This window comes from Urocitellus parryii, chromosome 6 (assembly GCF_045843805.1).
Source record: "Urocitellus parryii isolate mUroPar1 chromosome 6, mUroPar1.hap1, whole genome shotgun sequence".
In the NCBI taxonomy this organism is placed as follows: Eukaryota; Metazoa; Chordata; class Mammalia; order Rodentia; family Sciuridae; genus Urocitellus; species Urocitellus parryii.
This window is the reverse complement of record NC_135536.1, coordinates 137,348,681-137,369,603: the sequence shown is the minus strand read 5'-3', so window position 1 is coordinate 137,369,603 and position 20,923 is coordinate 137,348,681. Positions and strand designations below refer to the sequence as shown.

Genomic DNA, 20,923 nt, shown 5'->3' with positions numbered 1-20,923 from the left:
GTGCAGTTGTCCATTATCTACTCTTCCTGCTGCTTCCCAGTTATATAGGTGATAAATATATAGATTATATATAAATATTTAAAAGAGAAAAAGATAATCTCTTCCTTATCTCATGACATAGAGATATTAGCATTTTGAATTTCTTCTAGCCTATTTCTCTTATACATGCATAAAAATACATAATTGACAAGATAGGTTTATATATGTATACTGTTTTCTCTTTAGTTTTCAATTAATTATGGTCTTCCCATGTTATGCAGTTTTTTTCAAATACTGTTTTGGAAGATCATAAACAATTATTTTGGAGCAATCAAATTTAACCAAGTCTCTATATAGATAATAAGTCCCCCCACACTCCACAATAAAGTGTTTTGCTCAATTCAAACATTTCCTGGGGCTGAGGTTGTTGCTCAGTGGTAAAACACTCACCACTTAGCACATGTGAGGCCCTGGGTTTGATCCTCAACACCACATAAAAACAAATAAATTAAATAAAGATACTGTGTCCAACTACACTAAAAAATAAGTATTTAAAAAAAAACAAAAACATTTCCTTATGATAAAGTAAAATTAGTGGGTTAAAGTTTGAACACTTCCAAGTGTCTTCATTTGCATTGTTAAATTTGTTAAATTTTATTTATAAGCTTGTGACCACTTTTTATCTCCTAGCTATCAATCAGCTATGTTAATACTTGTTTTGCCACATCTTTCTTTGTTAGTAGTGGCATTTTTACTTTCTTACCTTTTCTTGATTTCTAGGTGGAATATTATATTGTCTCAGATACATTATACCTCCCTCAGAAATGTCATGACTGTTGAGTCAGTCCACAAACACCCTAGCTTTTATTTTTGGTCTGAACATAATAATGGGGATTTCCCAGTCATCGCATCATATTATTAGCTAAGCTTCCTAAATGCATGAGTGTTTGTACTAGACCAATGTGGTTTCATTACAATGAGGATATCACTGAAAAATTAAGCAAGTATTAAAAATTCCTTGTAAAGGAAAAAGAACAACCAGCAAAGCTATCCATGTTTATGGTGTTTGGTGTTCATCTTTTATATATTTAGCAATTACTTTGAACCAGTTTATGCATCCAGAAGAATCAGTCAGAATATCTGCCTTCTCTTCATCAAAATAATCACCTTGGTCATATGCTCCCTATTGCCTTTTCTTTTAACCATGACTGGCATGTTCCCAACTTGTTTATATAACTTTAGCTTCATGTTTATGGCATAAATCTGTTTTGTGGATGAAAGCTTTTTTAAAAATTTCCCTTTTCCTGGAATTTGTGTTCTGAAATATTGCTCCTATTTTAACTGAGTATGTATATTGTAAATTCATGGGTTCTATCCAGGAGGGACCCGACTTTGATAATGTGGAGCTGATGCAAAATCTTAAACAGGCAGTTGTCATGTAAATAAAACAGCTTTTTTCTTTCTATATTCATCAGTAGATGCTGTTCTATTCAAGCTACATAGGTAAAGCAATCTTTATTTAATTAGTTTTCATTTTAGTCTGTCTCCACCAAAGATGTCAACAGAGTGGTGCATCACAGCACTCTCACACATTTCTCTTTTTCCCAGAAAAGCTGCTTTCTCATGCCCTTCCAGTTATTCTTACCATATATGTAATTGGAAGAAGCTGTTTCTTTTTCTAGCCTCTACCAAACAAATGATGGCCATTTAAGAGGCCAAGGATTAAGTTTGGAGATGGTGTAGTATTTTTATTTAAAAATAAATTGTACTTATTTATTTTTAAAATAAAATTTAAAAAACGTAAGTGGATTTTACAAAAGGGGCTGAGAGAGCAGTTGTAAGAACAAACAGTCTGATATAAAGAGAACTACAAAAATTTTAGGTAAGATCTCTAAGCTCAGCATTCTGGTGACTTTGGAAGGTTTGAAGATTTCTGTACAGATCTTTTTGTGGTCAATTTTTCACATATGTAGGTACTTAGAATTGAAATTTCTGGGTTAAACTGCTTTTCAAAGTGGTATATATTTTACATTTCCACCAGCATTTTTATGAGTGTTCTAGTTTTTCCACGTTTTTGTCAGTACTTGGTATTGTTAATCCATTTCATTATAGCCATTCTGGGGGCTATGAATTGACAAGTCTAGGGTATCATGTTTTCTTTAATGGATCACATACTTTGTGTCATATCTAAGAGGTCTTTGCCTTAGTCAAGACCAAAAAGATTTCTTCTGTTTTCTTCTAAAAGTTGTATAGTTTCTGTTTTTAGGTTTATGCCTGAGGTCTATATTTGGGTTAATTTTTGTGAGCTGAGTTTACTTTTTTCGATATGCATATCTGCTTGTTCTAGTGCCATTTGTTAAAAGGCCCTTAGAACTTCTTTTTCCTTTAAGCTATGTTACTACTTCTCAGACTTGTATATGCAAGAAGCCTTCATTTTCTGGCAGAGTTGGGGGAAGTGGATGGGAAGGGATTTTTTGGGTCTTAGCTTTGTTATAGGGAACTCTTATACTGTAGTTCAGTTTGCTTTGATACTCTACCTTTTGAGAAGACATCCACAGAGGGTTTGTAAACAATGAATAGTTTTGGCTGATTTGGCTCTTCTTAAAAAGTGCTCTGTTATCCTCGCCCCCTCAGGGTGATTATGAAATCTTAATCTTAACCCAGTTAGGGGTGGGTAAGCCTAGGATAGTACACACTATCTTACTAAACATTTAACAAACAGTTCTAGAATGCAAATGGTAAAATGCTTCTTCGAACATTTTCTTTTCCTGGCAGTTCTTTCTAACTGTATAAAACATATTTATATACTACTCAAAGTAAAAAGAATAATCTTTTTCTTCTTTCACCGCCACCCTGATTGTAGCTCAGCAGTGCTTTTAATTTTGTAGATTGATATAGGGATTGTGGACAACATACTTTTTTAGAACAGTATTATGATCTACTGGTGGATTCAGGTCTGTTTTTTGCATTTCTCAGGAAAAGGGAAAAGGGTAAGAACTAATTTTTGACAAGCATCTATTGTGAGCCAGGGCTTGAACTTCACAAAGCTCAATGGAGTGTTAAAATTACATTAAAATAGTATTAAAAATTTATTTTCTCTCCTTTTCTCCTTCCTTTTTTTTTTAAAAATAGATTCTAGTTCAATAATTTGCCCAGTGTCATTCAGCTAGTATGAAAGAGAGATGACAGTCAGGGACAAAACGTAAGCATCTTTCAGTTTAAATTGTTCACCTTTCATGGTTTAAAAGGCTAAGAAAGAAGAAAGGATGAAGTAATTTTCCCTTTCTTGCTTTCTGGTCCCATGGTGTCCCTTTTGTTCTCCATCAGAATTAGAAATCTCATGATCCCCTTATGTCCTGCTCATATTAAAACTTGTTTTTCTTTTCCTTTCTGCATCGTGTTTTCAGCTCCTAGACCCTTAGTTTTAACTTTGGTATTCAGTAGCTGCATAGAAAGAAGATGACTTGGGTTCTTAATAAGGCATATTCTTTTGAATTGTATTTTTTTGTTTTGTTTTGGTACTGGGGATTGAACTCAGGGGCATTTTACAACTGAGCCACATCCCCAGCCTTGTTTTGTGTTTAATTTAGAGACAGGGTCTCACTGAGTTGCTTAGCGCCTTGCTTTTGCTGAGGCTGGCTTTGAACTCGTGATCCTCCTACTTCAGCCTCCAGAGCCGCTGAGATTATAGGCGTATGCCACTGCACCCTGCTGAAATGTATTGATTTTTTAAATTAATTTTTAATCAATAAAATATTGATTTTAATTTAAGTGTTAACTGATAACTGGGTTCTCAGGCAATCTGCTCACTTCATTGATTAAATGGGCTGCCTACTCAACAAGGATCTTTCCATGGTATAGTACTATTCCTTATTTTTCATGTAAGTAGAACCAGAAATAAGGTTCTAGTAATATGGGCAAAGAGTGTCTACCACAGGGATGAGATTTGAAGAATCTCTGTCTTCTCATAGTACCCTTAAATCTCAAATTCTTAAAACTCTTTTGTGCTCTTCCTTTTATTTAAATATATATGTATGTATATACACACATACATATACACAAATGTCCATGAATATAACTAGATACATGGCTATATTTATATATCCTTATCTGTATATATGAGGAGAGGGAGAGAGATTGATATATATCTGTGTATATGGGGGAAGGGAGAGATTGATTTATGATTCTAGAATTCATTTTTCCTCTGTTTAGGAGGTATTTAGACCGTCAAGTCTCTTTTGATAGCCAAAACCTCCCATTGACACTCTAATAATCTGTTGATTATTTTAATAATCTGTTAATTATAATCTGTTGACTATTTTGTTGCCATAGTATCCTTCTTGGAGACAGAAAAGGCGGTTAATATGTTTGTACAGGAATTCAGGGTTTTCCCCTTGGCTGACATTTACTGGTAGAAATTTTTTTCTTAGTGATTCAGGTTAAAGTTTGATGCTATAAAGAATACAAAGGGATGTGAGATGTTTGGACTCTGGACAGTTATAAAGCAGAGTTCTTAATATTAACCCACTCTGTTAATTGTTAAACTGGTTTACTTAGTGATTTAGGGCTTTCTACTTGGGCTTGTTACTTGTTATATGAACATCCTGACAGATGTTAAACGTGGGCTGAACATTAGAACAGAGGCTAGAATGGAGCACCAGGCTCATCAAACAAACAGAATGGAAACAACCAAAGTGGTAGATAGCAATGATGACATTAATACATTTTGGCCAGTGAATCCTGGTAAGGAATGATAAAATGTGATTATTAGGTATGGAAATGAATTCTTAAGAGGTTATGTTTTTAATTTTATTCTGGTGCAGTGAACCTTTGACATGATTGCAAATGGTGTTCACTCAGGAGTAAGCACTTGGTTAGAGTCAAATCGTTACTTTATATTGATTGTTATTTTTAAGTGTTCGGAAAAGCCAGGAAGAAGCTGCTACTGATGTAGTGAAATTCCAACAAGCAAAACAATCCTTTTAGGATGTCTAGAACTACAAAATGAACTTTTAAATCCTTAGAAGACATGGCCACAGAGTTTTTGTGGGAACAGGATTATGGTTCAATAAAAATTTAGTGAAGTTAGCACTAGGACTCCAGTAATAGTTCTGGGGAATGATTCCATTCTCTATGGCCTTCTACTTTACTTTTTGGACCTTTTATTTCCTGGAGGCTTCCCTTTGCCCTTGAGTATTCTGTTACCACAGAAATTAACTCTTTTTATGGTACAATCATTATAGCCATTTTGAAATCTGTTTCCTTACTGAGGAAATTAACAGAGGTTGTACAAGTTCTTGAATTTTGTTTTTTCTATTTAATATCTTATTTTCTCTCAAGGTGTGTAGTAAATGTTTTGTTCCCTTCTTTTCCTCCATATACTTAATCAAGAAACCCTTATCATCTGATCTCTGATAAGTACTGGCAAGTTAGTATAAAACAGTTCTTTGAAATGAATTTCCTTGAGGTTATTTATGTTTTTGAAAGATGCTGGATGTTGCAGTTTGATACCTTAACACTGAAAGGGGCTTCATCTCTAAACCTGGCTTTTGGAATCCACAGAATCTATGATGGCATCTCTAAGAATGAGCCTAAAGGAAACTGATTGACATGTTCTGATTTTAGAAGTACAACTAATAATTTTAGGATTTTTCTTAATCATTAATGCAGAAGTAAATTTATCAGGAAACTTAGTTATTTAGGATATTCTGTTTCCTGAAATGTCATTTAATTATTATTATTTTTTTTACCTGCAGAAGTCAATTTACCAGGAAATTTAGTTATTTAGGATATTCTGTTTCCTGAAATGTCATTTAATTATGTTTTTTTTTTTTAACCTGCCTATTATGGAAGTAGTTAATGTCGCAGTATCTTCTGATGAACATTCATTTAATTACATCTTCCTTTGAACTCCCTGGGTATTGTGACTTCACTTTTATTGTAATATATACTTATAGACTGACTCGGGGAAAAAATACCTGTGGAAAAATTCTGCCTTATACTTGAAGTAGTTAATAAGGCAGGAATGGAGATAGCCAAAGATTATTCCTATTTGTCTCACCATAATGGCACCATTACTGAAGGTTTTCTTCTGTTTATTTTGACTTAGTTGTAGAAGTGCCCTGGCTGTTGAGTGGTCTAGTTGTTTTTTTTTTTTTTTTTTTTTTTTTTGAGAGAGAGAGAGAGAGAGAGAGAGAGAGAGAGAGAGAGAGAGAGAGAGAGAGAGAATTTTTTAAAAATATTTTTCAGTTTTCGGCGGACACAACATCTTTGTTTGTAGGTGGTGCTGAGGATTGAACCCGGGCCGCACGCATGCCAGGCAAGCGCGCTACCTACCGCTTGAGCCACATCTTCAGCTGGAGTGGTCTAGTTTTATTGCTAGTGTGGTGACAGCAGGAAGTAAAGATAACAGACATTAATTTGGGTTTAGGAGATTTGACCTTATTGTGAAGAAAGCAAGAGGTCCTTGGAAAGGTTTGATAAGAAAATTAACATTCATATCCAAATTGTGGTAGAGTAGATCCTTGTGGTATTCATGGAGGATTGGATAAGTGGTTAGAGGCAAGGAGAATAGAAGAGAAGCTATGACTCATGAGAGAGGATAAGGAGTTGGGCAGTAGGGATGGATAAATAGCAGTTGTAGAGGAAAAATAATGGGATTTGTTGAGGTATAATGTGAGAAATAAAGGAGAAGGAAATAGCTGCATAAGGCTTGAGGTGAGACTATTAATGAGCTAAAGGACAGTAAATGAGAAGATGGGTTTGTGCACTGGGACTAGTATGTTTGTCAAGACAGTTAGGTTATGGAGCTTAGGAAAGTAGTTAGAGCTGGAGAATCCGTGTCAAGAGCAGTCTGTATGTGAGCAGCATATGTATGTGAGCATGAGGGAATGGGGCTAAAAGGATTTGTTGGATATGAGGGCAGTCTGGAGTTTTGTTTTGTTTTGTTTTTGGTACCAGGTATTGAACCCAGGGGCACTCAGCTGCTGAGCCACATCCAGAGCCCTATTTTGTATTTTATTTAGGGACAGGGTCTTAGTGAGTTGCTTAGCACCTCGCCATTGCTGAGGCTGGCTTTGAACTCTCCTGAGCCCCTTGGATTACAGGTGTGCGACACTGCACCTGGCCAATCTGGAGTTGTGGTAAGTTCAAGCTATAGTTATTAGCTATTATCATCATATACTCTGGTAACTGTTCTAGATGGGCCTGAGTAATAATTTGGTACATTTGGAGTTTAAATAACTCATAGTTAAAACCTATTGTTTCAGAATCTTTCCCTATGCTCTACTAGTAACTTTAAAACCAATGAGAAATTGATTTAATTTTTTTCTTTCTCCTTTCCTCTCCCTTTTGCTTGCTTTGGCTTAGTGGAAGCTGGAAACACCTTTATGTACTTTTTGGTTGTAGATGAGGTAGGGAGCATAGCCATAGCAGTAATAAATTTTATGCCATTTTCGTTCTTTCTTTTTTAAAAAAAAATCTTTTTTTTTTTTTTTTTTTTTTGTTAGAGATTGAACCCAGGGTACTTTTCCACTAAGCCACATCCCTAGCACTTAAAATTTTGAGACAGGGTCTTAATAAGTTGATTAGGGCCTTGCTAAGTCCTTGAGGCTGGCTTTAAACTTGCAATCCTCCTGCCTCAGCCTCCAAAGTTGCTGGATTACAGGTGTGCGCCACTGGGCCTGGCATAAATTTTATGCTATTTTCTTTCTCATTGTACTTATCTGTGTCATTTTACTGACACTAACTTATATGAATTGTATTGGTGTTTGATGGCAAGTTGAAATTCTCAGAACTTTTCATATCCAATGCTCCAGCTAGCTGCTGTAATCAGTAGAAAATAAAAGTACTATTGTATGTTGGAAAATACCTACCTTGGCTGTGGTCAGGCGGGTCAGTCCTCAGGATTTGAGATCCATTCAGTTATCAGTAGGCTTCAAAAGATAAATATGTGTATCCTAGCAGTATGTATAGAAAACAAAGAAAGACATTTAAACATTAAATTAATTGATGTTTTAACATTTTTATTATAGAATATTATGGTAACATAGTCATTTATTTATTACAAGAAAGAAGATAGTTTGGGGCTGGAAGCAAAAATGCAGCATATAACACTTTTACTACTCTTTGATGTTTGGTTGGGGAATTACTTTGAATTTTGGCATTGTGCTTTTGTGAGATGTGCCTTCCAAACTGGAGTGTGTGATACTTGTTAACTGATCTGATAATCAGCTAGAGGTTTTCATGAAAACAGGTGTTCCCTTCTCCTAGCTATGTTTTTTTCAGAAAATTGACGCTAAGAGGAAGTCTGAAATCATTTAGATAGACTTCTTGCCAGTGACTCCTTAACCAGTTAGGTAAGAGGAGTTGAGAAGGCACTGTTAGAACTCATAGCTGCAAGTCTTCTGGGGGAAAAGACACACAAATTCACTGTCTTCTCCTTTCTACTCTCAAATGATACAACTCTTAGTCTGCTTCATGCAACACATAAATTTAGAAATCATCCTAGACATTTCCTTTTTTCTTACTCCATGTACTTTTCGGCAAATATTGTTGACTTTTAATATCCTAAATATCTGTTGTCCATTCTTTCCATCTTCATCATTATGATCCTACCCCAGCTATTCCCTTGTATCTTAGCTGCTGCCATAGTCTTTTAGTTTGAATCCTGATATCTTCTTGCACTCTGCTGTCCATGATATAACCAAGTGATCCTTTAAAATGTGCATGTGATTATTGCTCTTGGTCTTAAAGACTGAAGTGCTTTATGAAGCCTAAGTAGGCCTACAGTCTGACACCTGTGCTTTTTTTCAGCCTCTTTCACACAGTGTTCCCTTTTATTCTCTTTTCTTCAGCCACATTTATCTCCCCCTAATCCCTCCTACTTACCTTTTCTCTCTTTAAAAAAAAAATTTTGTTGTTGTAGTTGGACACAGTATCTTTATTTTTATTTTTATGTGGTACTAAGGATTGAATCCAGGGCCTTGCACATGCTAGGCAAGCACTCTACTGCTGAGTCACTACCCCAGCCCCCTGTTCACCTTTTCTATACCATCTTTGTACCTTGAAGGATATATTGAATAATATATGCTTGTAGACTGTGAAAGCTGGTCATACCTTTGGAAATGCAAACCAGGTGAGATTCTCTTTTTGATTTGGAACAAAGTAAGTACCAAATCCAACAATCTGTGGAAGACATTGATTCTATGACTTAATTGGATTTTGATGTGCTACTTAAACTTTATGTAAAGAAGGAATGGGAGAATAGATTAAACTGTTAGTACTGAATTTGTGGTCAGAAAATGACAGAATATCTTATTTGCTTTTTTAAATAATAGATTTATTATTGTTGTTGTTATTGTTGTAGTACTAGGGATTGAACCCACAGGTACTCTACTGAGCTATATCCCTAACTCTTTTTATTTTATTTTTAAAAAATTTCAGGACAGGGTCCTGCTTAGTTGCCCATGCTGGCCTCAGGCTTGAGAGCTTCCTTCCTCAGCCTCCCAAGTAGGTTGGATTATAGGCATATACTCTTGTTATTTATTTGTTTTTTTAGATAAGAGTACTTCAATAAAATTGAAAGAATATAAATCCAGTTGTGATTTTTAAATTCCTTTTAAAAACAACTCTATTGAGATATAATTCACATACCATACAATTAATCTGTTTCAAGTGTACTATTTTACAATTCCATGGCTTTTTAGTATCTGTATTTACAGAATTGTATGACTATCACCATGATCATTTTAGAATATTTTTATTATCCCCAAAAGAAATCCTATGCCCTTTGCTATCATCCTGACCTAACGGTTTAATAACTTTTATCTTGAATAACTCACTTAAGTTTTCTGGAGCTCAGTTCACTTTACTTGTTCAGTGTGTTGACAGCCATCAAGAAATCCAGCCAGATTTTTTGCTTCCTTAACTTTTCATCTTATTGACAGGGGAGTTTACTGGCTGCCAAAATCACAGGTCTCTTTCTGTTTATGCTACTTTAAGATAGGTTTTTTCTGCTAGGCAGAGTGACACACACCTGAAATCCCAGTGATTTGGGAGGCTGAGGCAGGAGGAATGAAAGTTCAAGGCCAGCCTCAGCAGCTTAGTGAGATGGTGTCTCAAAAAAATTTCTTCTCCTTGTCCATTTGTATGTGTGTCCTGGGTGTTTTGATAGAAGTGCAGGGTTCACCTGTATCCATATTAAATTTCATCCTGGTGCATTTGGTTTCTCACTTATACCTTTTGTACATCTTTTTAGCCTTTTAAAGGACAGAAAGCCCAGATAGGGAGTACCCCAAGTTCTGTATAGAAATCCTGTCAAAATTATAGAGCCATACTTGAATGGGGGCACCAAGCCAAGGCTTAACCTTAATAGAGAATGGAACTGCCATCAAGAGACAGAAGTTTGCCTCTGAGTTCAATTAAGTGTCTGCTTTAAAAAATATAAAGTTACTCAAAATCTGAAGAAACAGAAAAATGTGACCCATTCTATAGAGTAAAACTAAGTAATAGAGATTGATGCTAGATTTAGCAGATAAGGATTTTAAAGCAACTGTTATTACTATACTTAATTACATACAGGAAGACATACAAAATCTCAGCAGAGAAATAGAAGCTATAAAAAAAGGAAAAACAAATAATTTTACAGGGTAAGTTTTTAGCAGAATAGAGATAATGAAAGAATTATTGAACTTGTTTATAAGCTTGATGTAATCTGCAGAAAGCAGTTGAAACAAAAATGAACAGAACCTCAAAACGTGGAACAGTTAAAAAGGTCTGGAGTTGTATGTAGAAAGAGAAAATGGTATGAAAAAAAATTGCACAAACAAAGGATAAACATTTCCTAAATTTAATAAAAAATTAAGTAGAAATCATTAGAGTTTGTTGTTGCTTATAAAAGTAAAAAAGGAAGACGGTTTACACACTGAACCAGGAAGAGTTCAGGCTGGACTGTCCTACTTCTCCATATGTCTGGTTCTAACAAGCCTGACTGATTTCAGTCCCTGTAGTGTTTCTTTATGGTTCTTACAGATTCACACCATTAAGAGATCAGTAGATTAAGATGCAGCCAAGATTAAATTGCACAAAATGGTAGAATGTGATGATTTTTTTTTTTTTTTTAATGTGCTAGGGCTGGTATCTTTGAGAGGTCTGTAAGTAACCCTGGATCTTTTTGTGTGTTTTGCTTTTCCCTCTGCCTTTTTTGTTTTCCTTTTCTGTTGTACTCTTGTTTCTGTTAAAGGGTTAAAAAGGAGACACATAATTTGAACTAGATTGGCTACATTAAAGGCAGTGAGTTCTATAGACACCAAGGTCAGTGTTGGTAGAAAGCAACCCCAGGGAGGCTTTTGTGGGGTTTTTGCTTTTTTTCTTCTGGGTAATGTTATTGGTGGCAGTACTGGGAGTCACTGGGTAATGAATGTTACTAACATGCCTCCGTTGAAATATGGAAGCTAGGTTCCTATGATTCTAACCTTAACGTTTTTTAGAAATGCATACTGCTGTGCTCATGTCCAGGTACTGTGTCCTAATGAGACCATGATGATTGTTAAGATTCTGAAATACTACCTGGAAGATTGTCCCTCCACTTTCCACATAATGCCTGTGACCCAGCAACTGTAAGGATAAAATATGGTATATGGCAGTGATTGCCACTGTCACCTTGATTTGATGATTGGTGATTTTCCTCTTCATAAATATTCATACATCTACCTTGCTTCTCCCTCTTGTGCCTGTGCCCATCCATGAGTGTACATCAGTAATGTTTTAAGTCCAGTTAGTTTAGAAATCCAGTTATAGATTCTGGGAGTTAGCATAGTACAGAATTAGAGAGTCGGCTTTTGAGTCAGATTGATTCCAGAGTTCACCACTTTTTTTTTTTTTTAAGAGAGAGAGAGAGAAAGAGAATTTTTTTTAATATTTATTTTTTAGTTTTTGGTGGATGCAACGTCTTTATTTTTATGTGGTGCTGAGGATGGAACCCAGCGCCCTGTGCATGCCAGGCGAGTGTGCTACTGCTTGAGCCACATCTCCAGCCCAAGTTCACCACTTTTTTCATTTTTCTTGTAGAATAGAGGAGAGTACCCACTTCTCAAGAATTTTTAAAAGAATCTGCATGTAAGAAGCCTTCCATGTAAACATATATTCGTTTTATTTCTCTTTGGTGTTATCATAGCCAGTTGTTCTAGGTCATTTCTACTTTATATATTTTTGTGTAATTCTTCAGTTTTAAGGAATTAATTTCAAAATGGGAAGTTTAAACTGGTAGGTTCTTTTGTGTCTATAGTATAGAAGATGAGCTGAAGTATGATTGGATTGCTCAGGATTATACAGCTATATGTAATATGATTCAGGATTCTTAAATTTATGTAAATATCTCCCTAATAGTAAAGTTAATGTAGGTTTGGAATTTTCAGTTTCTTACCCTATCCCTTTTCCATCTTTCACTAGTTTACAGATAGATTACGGTAGATTTCTACTGTACTTAAACTTGTAATGATCTTTAGGCATTTATTACTTTATAACCTCACTGTATATTTGCTTATGGATCTGCATGCTATTTTATTGTAGACTAGAGGTCTCTCAAGGGCAATTACTTGGAATTTAGTAATTTTTGGATCCTTTGAATGATTTATTATCTTATCCCTCTTCCCATTATACTGTTTACCAGTGCACCTTACTCGCCATAGTAGATTGTTTTTTTAAATTGATGACAATGATAACTAGAAAATAACTTTTGAAACACTTTGTTATGGTTTGGATCTGGAGTGTTGCAGTCTCATATGTTCAGAGGTGGGGCGCTGAGGAAATGATTGGATCACAAGGCTCTGACCTCATTAGTGGATTAATCTATCGATAAACAAATAGGCTGCTGGAATGTGGGACCTAGTTGGAGGAAGTAGGTCACTGGGGGCTTGCCCTAAAAGATTTGCCTTCTTTCAGACCCCTTCCTCTTTAAGTGTGTTTTTGAGTTTGCATGCTTCTCCCTCCCCCCCCATTCATTTTCTTTGTATCTTCCTCTACCTAGATAACTGTGGTACATCATTTAACTTTTTTGTTTTCCTATCTATTTACCTTGGAGTGTATATACTTTGAAGAACAAGGGTTAATATTTCTATTGTTCTGTCTGTAGCACCTAACACAATGTTCCTAGTTGTAGGTGCTTACTGAACTTTGGTGAATGAATGAAAAAATAAAGAATAGACAGTTTCAGGAGTTAGCATTTGAGCTTGTAATCTTTTTGGATCTGTGGTAAATTATCCATTAGATTCAAAAAGTTTGGTCATTGCACGTTCTCTCTCTTTGTCCAGTTTAGTGATTTAAATGTTGACCAAAGTCGAGTTGGGAGGGCATTTTTGATGCCTGATTTCTAATTTTTTCAAGGACTCAGTATATTAAAATTTTCTCTTATGTATTTTTGTCTTAAAATAATGTGGAAGAATGACAGCAAAAATCTTAAAAGTATTGTTTTGTGGTTTATGTGATACAGGAATAGCCTACATTTGTTCATTTGTAGTCAGATGGATATCTGTTTGATTATTCTCAGAGTATTGTGTGAGTTTAAAGGAGCTCTTACATGCATTCTCAGGTGAATGAATATGATGAGAGCATGTTAGAAAAGCTTGCTTGTATTTTTCAGGATAAAGGAAGTTTTAAGGTTTTCCATGGAGACACTCTAAGACTGCAAAGAACTGAAGTTAGGAATCCTGTCTCTGCCTTCTCATCTTTCTAGCCCTGTCTGCAGTTTGTATTACATGTTTTGATTAGCTGAAACATATACTTTTACAACCAGTGTCACTTTAAAGCTGGTTAAATTCACAGCCCTTTTAGAGATATATTGTGATTTAAAAATCACACTCTGTTATGATGACTCTTCTGGATTTAGTAATTGTCTTTACACAAGTTTGGACTATTTTAATCTCTAGTAGCAGATGAGAGATTATTTTTGGAAAGAGGCTATGAAATGAAATTTAACTTTTGGTAACACAGATAGTGATTTTTATGTTGGAAGAATAAGCATAGTAGCATTTTAACAGTATAGTCATGTTCTGCTTAATGTTGAGGACATTGAAGAGTTATAACACCATAGTGGTTATACTATGAAGCCTTGGTGTGTAGCAGACTGTTTTATGTAGTTTTGTGTAAGTGCACTCTGTGATATTTCCAGGATGACAAGAGAGCCAGCATATTTCCAATGTTAAACAAAACATGACCACAATTGTTATTTTAAAGAATACAAGGATATTGAATAGATGTCTTGGTTGTCTCAGATGATTTCCATTTGTATCACTTTCAGAAGTTTTGTTATTGTGTGAAAAAAACAAACAGGAGAACAAATAAAGAGCTTAGGATATGGGTATGATTTGTAGAATATTGTATACAGTTTTAAAACCTAAATAAATTAATATTTGGGGGAGTAGTTTTGCCTTTATTGATTTTTTTTTCTTTTTTCATCAGTGAGCACTCATTTGGTTGAGTTTGCCCTCTTCTAGCCTTTATACTTTTTTGCAAATTTGTTAAGATGTTCTTCAGGTTTTTTAAAAGCAGCTATTGTATTTTCAGTATACAGACCTTACACATATTTTATTAAATATATCCTTAAATATTTGGATGATATTATAAATATCTGAAATTTCAAGTTTCTTTTGTTTGTTTTAGCAACTAGGAGAAGTACAATTATTTGTTTATTGACCTTGTAGTCTGCCATCTTGCTTTATAAAACACTTTCTCTGTTAGCCTTTTGGAAGATTCCTATTGTCTGCAGATGAGAGGCAGCATTAATTCTCTCAATCCCCACACCATCTGTATACCTTTATTTCTTTTTCTTACCTAACTGTACTTGCTAGGACTGCCAGGACTGTGTTGATTAGCATGGGTGAGAACTCACATTCTGGTTAAGTTATCTGTCTTAATGGTAAACATTCAGATTTTTTACCTTTTTGTATGATTTTAATGGATTTTGTTTATCAGGTTGAGAAATTTTCTATTCCTAGTTTGCTGAGAGGTTTTATCATGGATTAATGGTGTTTTATAAATGAGTTTTCTGCAGTAATGTAGTTGTGTGCTTTTTCTTTCAAATTCTTTAATGAGGTGAATTATATACTATTATTTTCAGAATTGTATTATTTTCAGAAGTTAAATCATCATTGCATTACTGGAGTAAATTTCATTTGGCCAATTTGTATTATTATTTTTTTATATTCCTGGATATGAATTGGTAATATTATTAAGGATTTTTGTGTCTATTTTTGTGAGTGGTTTGGCTTATATTTTTCTTAATGTTTTTATCTAGTTTTGATGTCAGTATAAGTTGGTTTCATAAGATGAACTGGAAAATGCAGCTCCCCCACCCCCATTTTTTGATAGTGTAAGTATGTATGGTATCATTTTCCCCCTTGAAATTTTTGGTGCATACCATTATAATGCTATCTGGGACTTGAGTTTCTTTGTGAGAAAACAAAAAATTCAAGTTTTAAGTAGATAAGAGGATGATTTTGTTTGATGTATAGAGGCATCTTATAATAATAATTTTGACTGTTCCCTAGATAGGATGTTGAGCAACTTTCACGTGCCTTTAGTCATTCATTTATCTTCTTCAAATATTTGCCCATTTTTAATTGGGATGTCTTCTTTTTAAGTTGGAAGTGTTCCTTATAAATTCTGGATATATATTCATCATCAGATACATGCAGATATTATTTGCAGCTTGTCAAAGGTAAAATAACTCTTATGCAAATACAAAGTAACCTCATGTTAAACTTCTAATACATATCTGGTAATTTTTTATTGTGTGCTGCACATTGTAGATGATGAGACCACCATTTTTTTTTTCTTCCCCTCTTCTGAATAGTGTTAAACTTTGTTCTGAGTTATTTTTACTTTCGTTCATTTTGGACACAATTTAGTTCCATCTTGCTTAGTTCTTTCAGGCTTCCATATTGACATTTTCCTGGAAATTTTATGGATTCTCTCCCTCAAGTACAAGTTGGGAATCTGTCAAAGATTTGGGCAAAGTTCATACACGATTATAAGAATGATATCTTTTTACTTGAATTCTAACTATTGCAACATGTGATCTGGGGAATGCCCTTAGTTGAAAAACAATATAAAAGTGGGACTTGAGGCAGTAGAATTACAAGTTCACAGCCACCTTCAGCAACAGCAAGGCACTAAGCAACTCAGTGAGACTCTGTCTCTAAATAAAACACAAAATAGAGCTGAGTATGTGGCTCAGTGGTTGAGTGCCCCCGAGTTCAATCCCTGGCTTTAAAAAAAAAAAGTGAGTTTTATCAGTAACATTGAGCTTTCTGTCAGCTTTTGTCTTTTTTTTAGTGCTTTCAAATAGTCACTTTTTGTATATTGTCCAGAGTTTACAATCTGTATTCTGCTTTTACTTCCTTGTTGACTTTTTAAAATAGTGGAAGTCTTTTTTTTTTTTTTTAAGTCTTAAAATCATTACTTACCCATTCTCCTGGATTTGATATTCATATTGGTTTTCTTTCTTTTTTTTCCCTTTGCTCAGTATTTGTGAGCTGTCTCTGGTCCCTCTTAGAAATACATATCAATTAGAGAATATTTTCCAAACCTTTAAGCTTTTTCATTGTTACCACCAGTTAACTTTTTATAGTACATATCTTAGGAAGCCTAACTCAAAAGTTTCACATTTTTAAAAATGAAAGGTTGATTTGTTTAGTAAGATTTAAAATGTTATCTTTGCTTATAGTTATGATTTGATTATAGCTATTGAAAGGCAGATCTTGCCTTAGGGGTTATTAAGTACAGCTAATACAGATTACTAGTGGAGGTTTTGGTTGCTTTAAAGTTGCAGGCCTGCCTGAGACTGTTAGCCCACATCTGAATGCTGAAAAGATTATCTTGAAGATTTCATAACTAAGTTTTTAAGATTCTCAATTCTGTGGTATTTTTTCTTTTGGACCAAGTGGGGCAGCATTCAATGGGTGAGTGCATTCTTTGTTTCTTGCTCTGACTTAGTTTAGCCATCAAGGTCTATAATGGAAGGACATGTCATATTGGTCTTTAGTCTACCCATCTTGTTTCTTTAAAAAATATTTAAAAAATATTTTTTGTAGTTATCGATGGACCTTTATTTTGTTTGTATGCATTGCTGAGAATCGAACTCATTGCCTCACACATGCTAGGCAAGTGCACCACTGAGCTACAACCCCAGCCCTGCTTTATTTTTTAGTTGTCTTTTCACCTTAATGGCAGATTTCCAGGCTGATAATTATCTGTTTGAAAAGCCAGAGTGTTTTTTAAGTATTGAAATGGTAGTATGTATACTACTTATTTGTACCTATAAAATTCGATGCAGTACTGACAGAAACATCACAATTAGAATGGGAAAGACTGCCTATTCATTTCTTGAGTTTGGGCATTGGTTTTGAAGCTTGACTATTTTTTTTAAATAATAGTTTTATAGAATTTAGGGAAAACATTCTCAGAAATTTCTGTTGCTTATAACAGCAGTTAAATTTGGGGGATAACAGATTTCACATGGTTGATGTAAACTTATTTTGTGTAGGAGAAATTCCATTTCTAGCTAATTCTGAGGCTTATAAACATTTCCATTTGAATATAGATAAGAACATGTTGGCCTGTTGAGTTGCTTTATTTGTTGGGTAATTAGCAGCTGACTTTATAATTCATTACCTACTACTGTTGCAAAACAGAATACAACACATCTATAAATTGGTCCACAGTGATGTGCTTTCAAGAGATAAAACAGATGTCTGCAAAGAAGATTTAAACAGGCATATGTTACTGCCTTCCTCTTCTCACTTTATTCTTTTACTTAGTGAAATTTTCCTTCCTCCAACATGCATTTTCTATTTGAGTGAATAATTATTATACTGGGAATTGAACTCAAGGGTGCTCTACCACTGAACTATGCCCCCAGCTCTGTTTTTTTTTTTTTTTTTTTTTTTATTTTGAGACAGGGTCTCACTAAGTTTTCTAGGCTGACCTATAACTTTGAATCCTCCTGCCTCACCCTCCCCAGTCACTGGAATTCCAGGCATGTACCATCACACCCAGAAAATTTGTTTTCATCTTTTCTATATTTAGTTCTCAACTCACAAAAATTACCTTGCCTCATTTGCTTATATACCTGTGGCACTGGGTTAAGAGCATGGATTTTGGTGTCAGATCTGGGTTCACACTCTAGCCGTCACTGTTACCACCTGTGTGATCTCACAGGGGTTAGTGTTTTAATCATGAATCTCTTTATTTGTAAAATGGATTAATGTCAGGATTAGTATGGTACCTGGAATTATAGAGTAAGTAAACTTTATAGGTTTACTTATAAAGTTGATGTGGTATTTCTTCCTAATTTATAAGATATAAGCTGTTAAAACTACAGAATTAATACTCTTTAGAAGAACAAATGAGAAGACTATCTGAATGAAATCAGATGAAGTGAAATTTATCTGTCTGTGAGGTCCATTTTAGATGAGTATGAATTCTAAAAGTCAATGAGCACATGTGTTTACCACCAGGTATATTTTGGTTATATTTGAGAGAGAAAGATGAGAGATGGAGGAATATTTTAAAAAATGCTCCTGCTTGAGTTTAAGAAATAGACTTCAGATGCCAGAAGAATCATGTAACATGATGATTAGATCAGTTGGTATAATTGAAGCCAGTTGATAATCCTTTCATTCTGTTCTCCAAACATTTACACTGTTCCTATTTCTGTACAAACATGTGAGCTTAAAAATGCCAGGTCCTTCCATAGAAACTTCATGTGTCACATTGGGGAGGGAGAAGCCACAGATTAAGGAGAATGTGGAATAGAATCAGTAGTCAATCTTCACCTTTCATTTTTGTTTAGGTTCTTCCTGTGATGGGTAATTGGGTGCTTTTGTTTTAGAAAGTGGATCTGCCCACATTTGGGGAATAATGGAGCATAGAGAAGGAAAAGGGAATCAAGAATATGATTTTTAAACTGAAAAAATTTGACTTTTGAGCTTTTACTTCATCGGGTAGGGACTGAAAATCTGCTGAATTGTGGTTTGTAACCATTGCTACTCCCTGCTGATGGAGAGCCAGCCACAAAGACAACTGTTCCTAACTCTGTTTGATAGTTAAAAACAATTTTTTTCATCTTAAATTGCCTAAAGACAGAATTGATTTTACCGAGGTTCTAACCTTAAGCTCTCAAACTAGTGTTGAGTAGGCTGTATTTCTTAAAAGATTCTGCTGTGACAACCAATAAGAAGAAAGGATTTAATTTGTTTACCATGACCATCTTTTTCTTGTTGGTTATCCTGTGTCAGGTTTGCTTGGTGTCAGTGAAAGACAGTCTACAGAACACCTGTTCTGGGTCACCACTATACTAAACTGCTGCACAAATGGCATCTCATTTGACCTACAGCAGGCTGTCTGAGGCAAGTGATTATTAAACCTGTTTAATACAGAGAAAGAGAGGGGCTGGGATTGTGGCTCAGTGATAGAGCGCTTGTCTAGCACATGTGAGGCTCTGGGTTTGATCCTCAGCACCACATTAAAAATAAACAAACAAACAAATAAAATAAAGTTACTTAAAAAAATAATACAGAGGAAGAGAGCCTTCAGTTAGCACAGGGTTATGCTTCAGCTTCTTCCTCTCTCGTGTAGTGCCCTCTTACTATGACCAAAGCAGTCTATCAGTTCTTTACTCGGCATGGGATGTTTTGTTGATTCTGTTTTGGATGTGTCCAAGTTTTTGGAGCAGCTTAAGTTCTTTTAGATCTGTCTAAATTTTGTTTGCATCTGACCATGACTTATCTAGTACAGAACCAACTGTTTGCTGTAGTGAGGAGCCATTTGTGGGGCCTATTTATGTGGAGAATCAGAAAGCCAAGGCCTCACAGCACTATCTGCAGAGCTTATTTGAACTATATATAGTTAGTTCTATCTAAACTCCCTTTCTACAGTATGCACTCAATTGGTTGTTGAATTATTTCCCTTTTTTGTGTTTTTTTTTTTTAAATTTGTTCTAATTAGTTGTATATGACAGTGGAATGCACTTTGACACATCATACATAAATGGAGTCTAATTTCTCATTCTTCTGGTTTTACATGATTTAGAATCACACTGGTCGTGTAAACATATATGTACATAGGGTAATAATGTCTAATTCATTCTACTATCCTTCCTACTCCCTCATTTTCCTTCACTAACCTCTATCCAATCCAAAGTACCTCTTTTCTTCCTTAGCCCCACCCAACCCAATTGTGAATTAGCATCTGCATATTAGAACATTTGGCCTTTGGTTTTTTTTTGCCAGGGGGATTGGCTTATTTCTCTTAGCATGATATTCTCCAGCTTCATCCATTTACCGGTAAATGCTGTAATTTCATTTTTCTTTAAGGCAGAGTGATATTTCATTGTGTATAGAATATATACCACATTTTCTTTATCTGTTCATCTGTTGGAGAACACCCAGTTTGGTTCCATAGTTTAACTATTCGGAGTTAATTGATCTGTTATAAACATGGATGTGGCTACATCACTGTAGTATGCTGATTTGCATTCTTTATATTTTTCTTACCCCTTCTAGACTGAGCTGCTTTGCCGATGGCCTGGGTTCTTTGAACACATACATAATCCATCTACTTTTCACTCTCTCTTTTCTGGACCCAGTTAGAGAAACCTACAAAAACATTGGTTTTATATTTAGGACAGTACATTCTAAAATCTATACTCTTTTTTTTTCCTAATTAATTTACTTTTTGATTGGTTTTTAGGTGAAGTAGCCAGTTGTGCTCCTTGTGTGCTCATTATGATCAAATTGTTATCACTTGGGACCAATAATTAACACTATTATAGCATTGATTTTTATGGAACAACAATATTTTTTCAGTTTGTATTTGTTTTAAATGAAAGGGTATTGTACAGTAGATGCCTGGCTGTTTCTCTACTTCTACTGTGGACTGTTATGAA

The 20,923-nt window shown here is 34.8% G+C and overlaps 1 protein-coding gene across 1 annotated transcript in view; it reads left to right on the top strand.

Annotated features, from left to right (window-relative positions):
- Window positions 1-20,923, top strand: part of Akap13 (A-kinase anchoring protein 13) — a 317,423-nt gene that overhangs the window by 44,335 nt on the left and 252,165 nt on the right. The gene's annotated exons all lie outside the window — the stretch shown is intronic.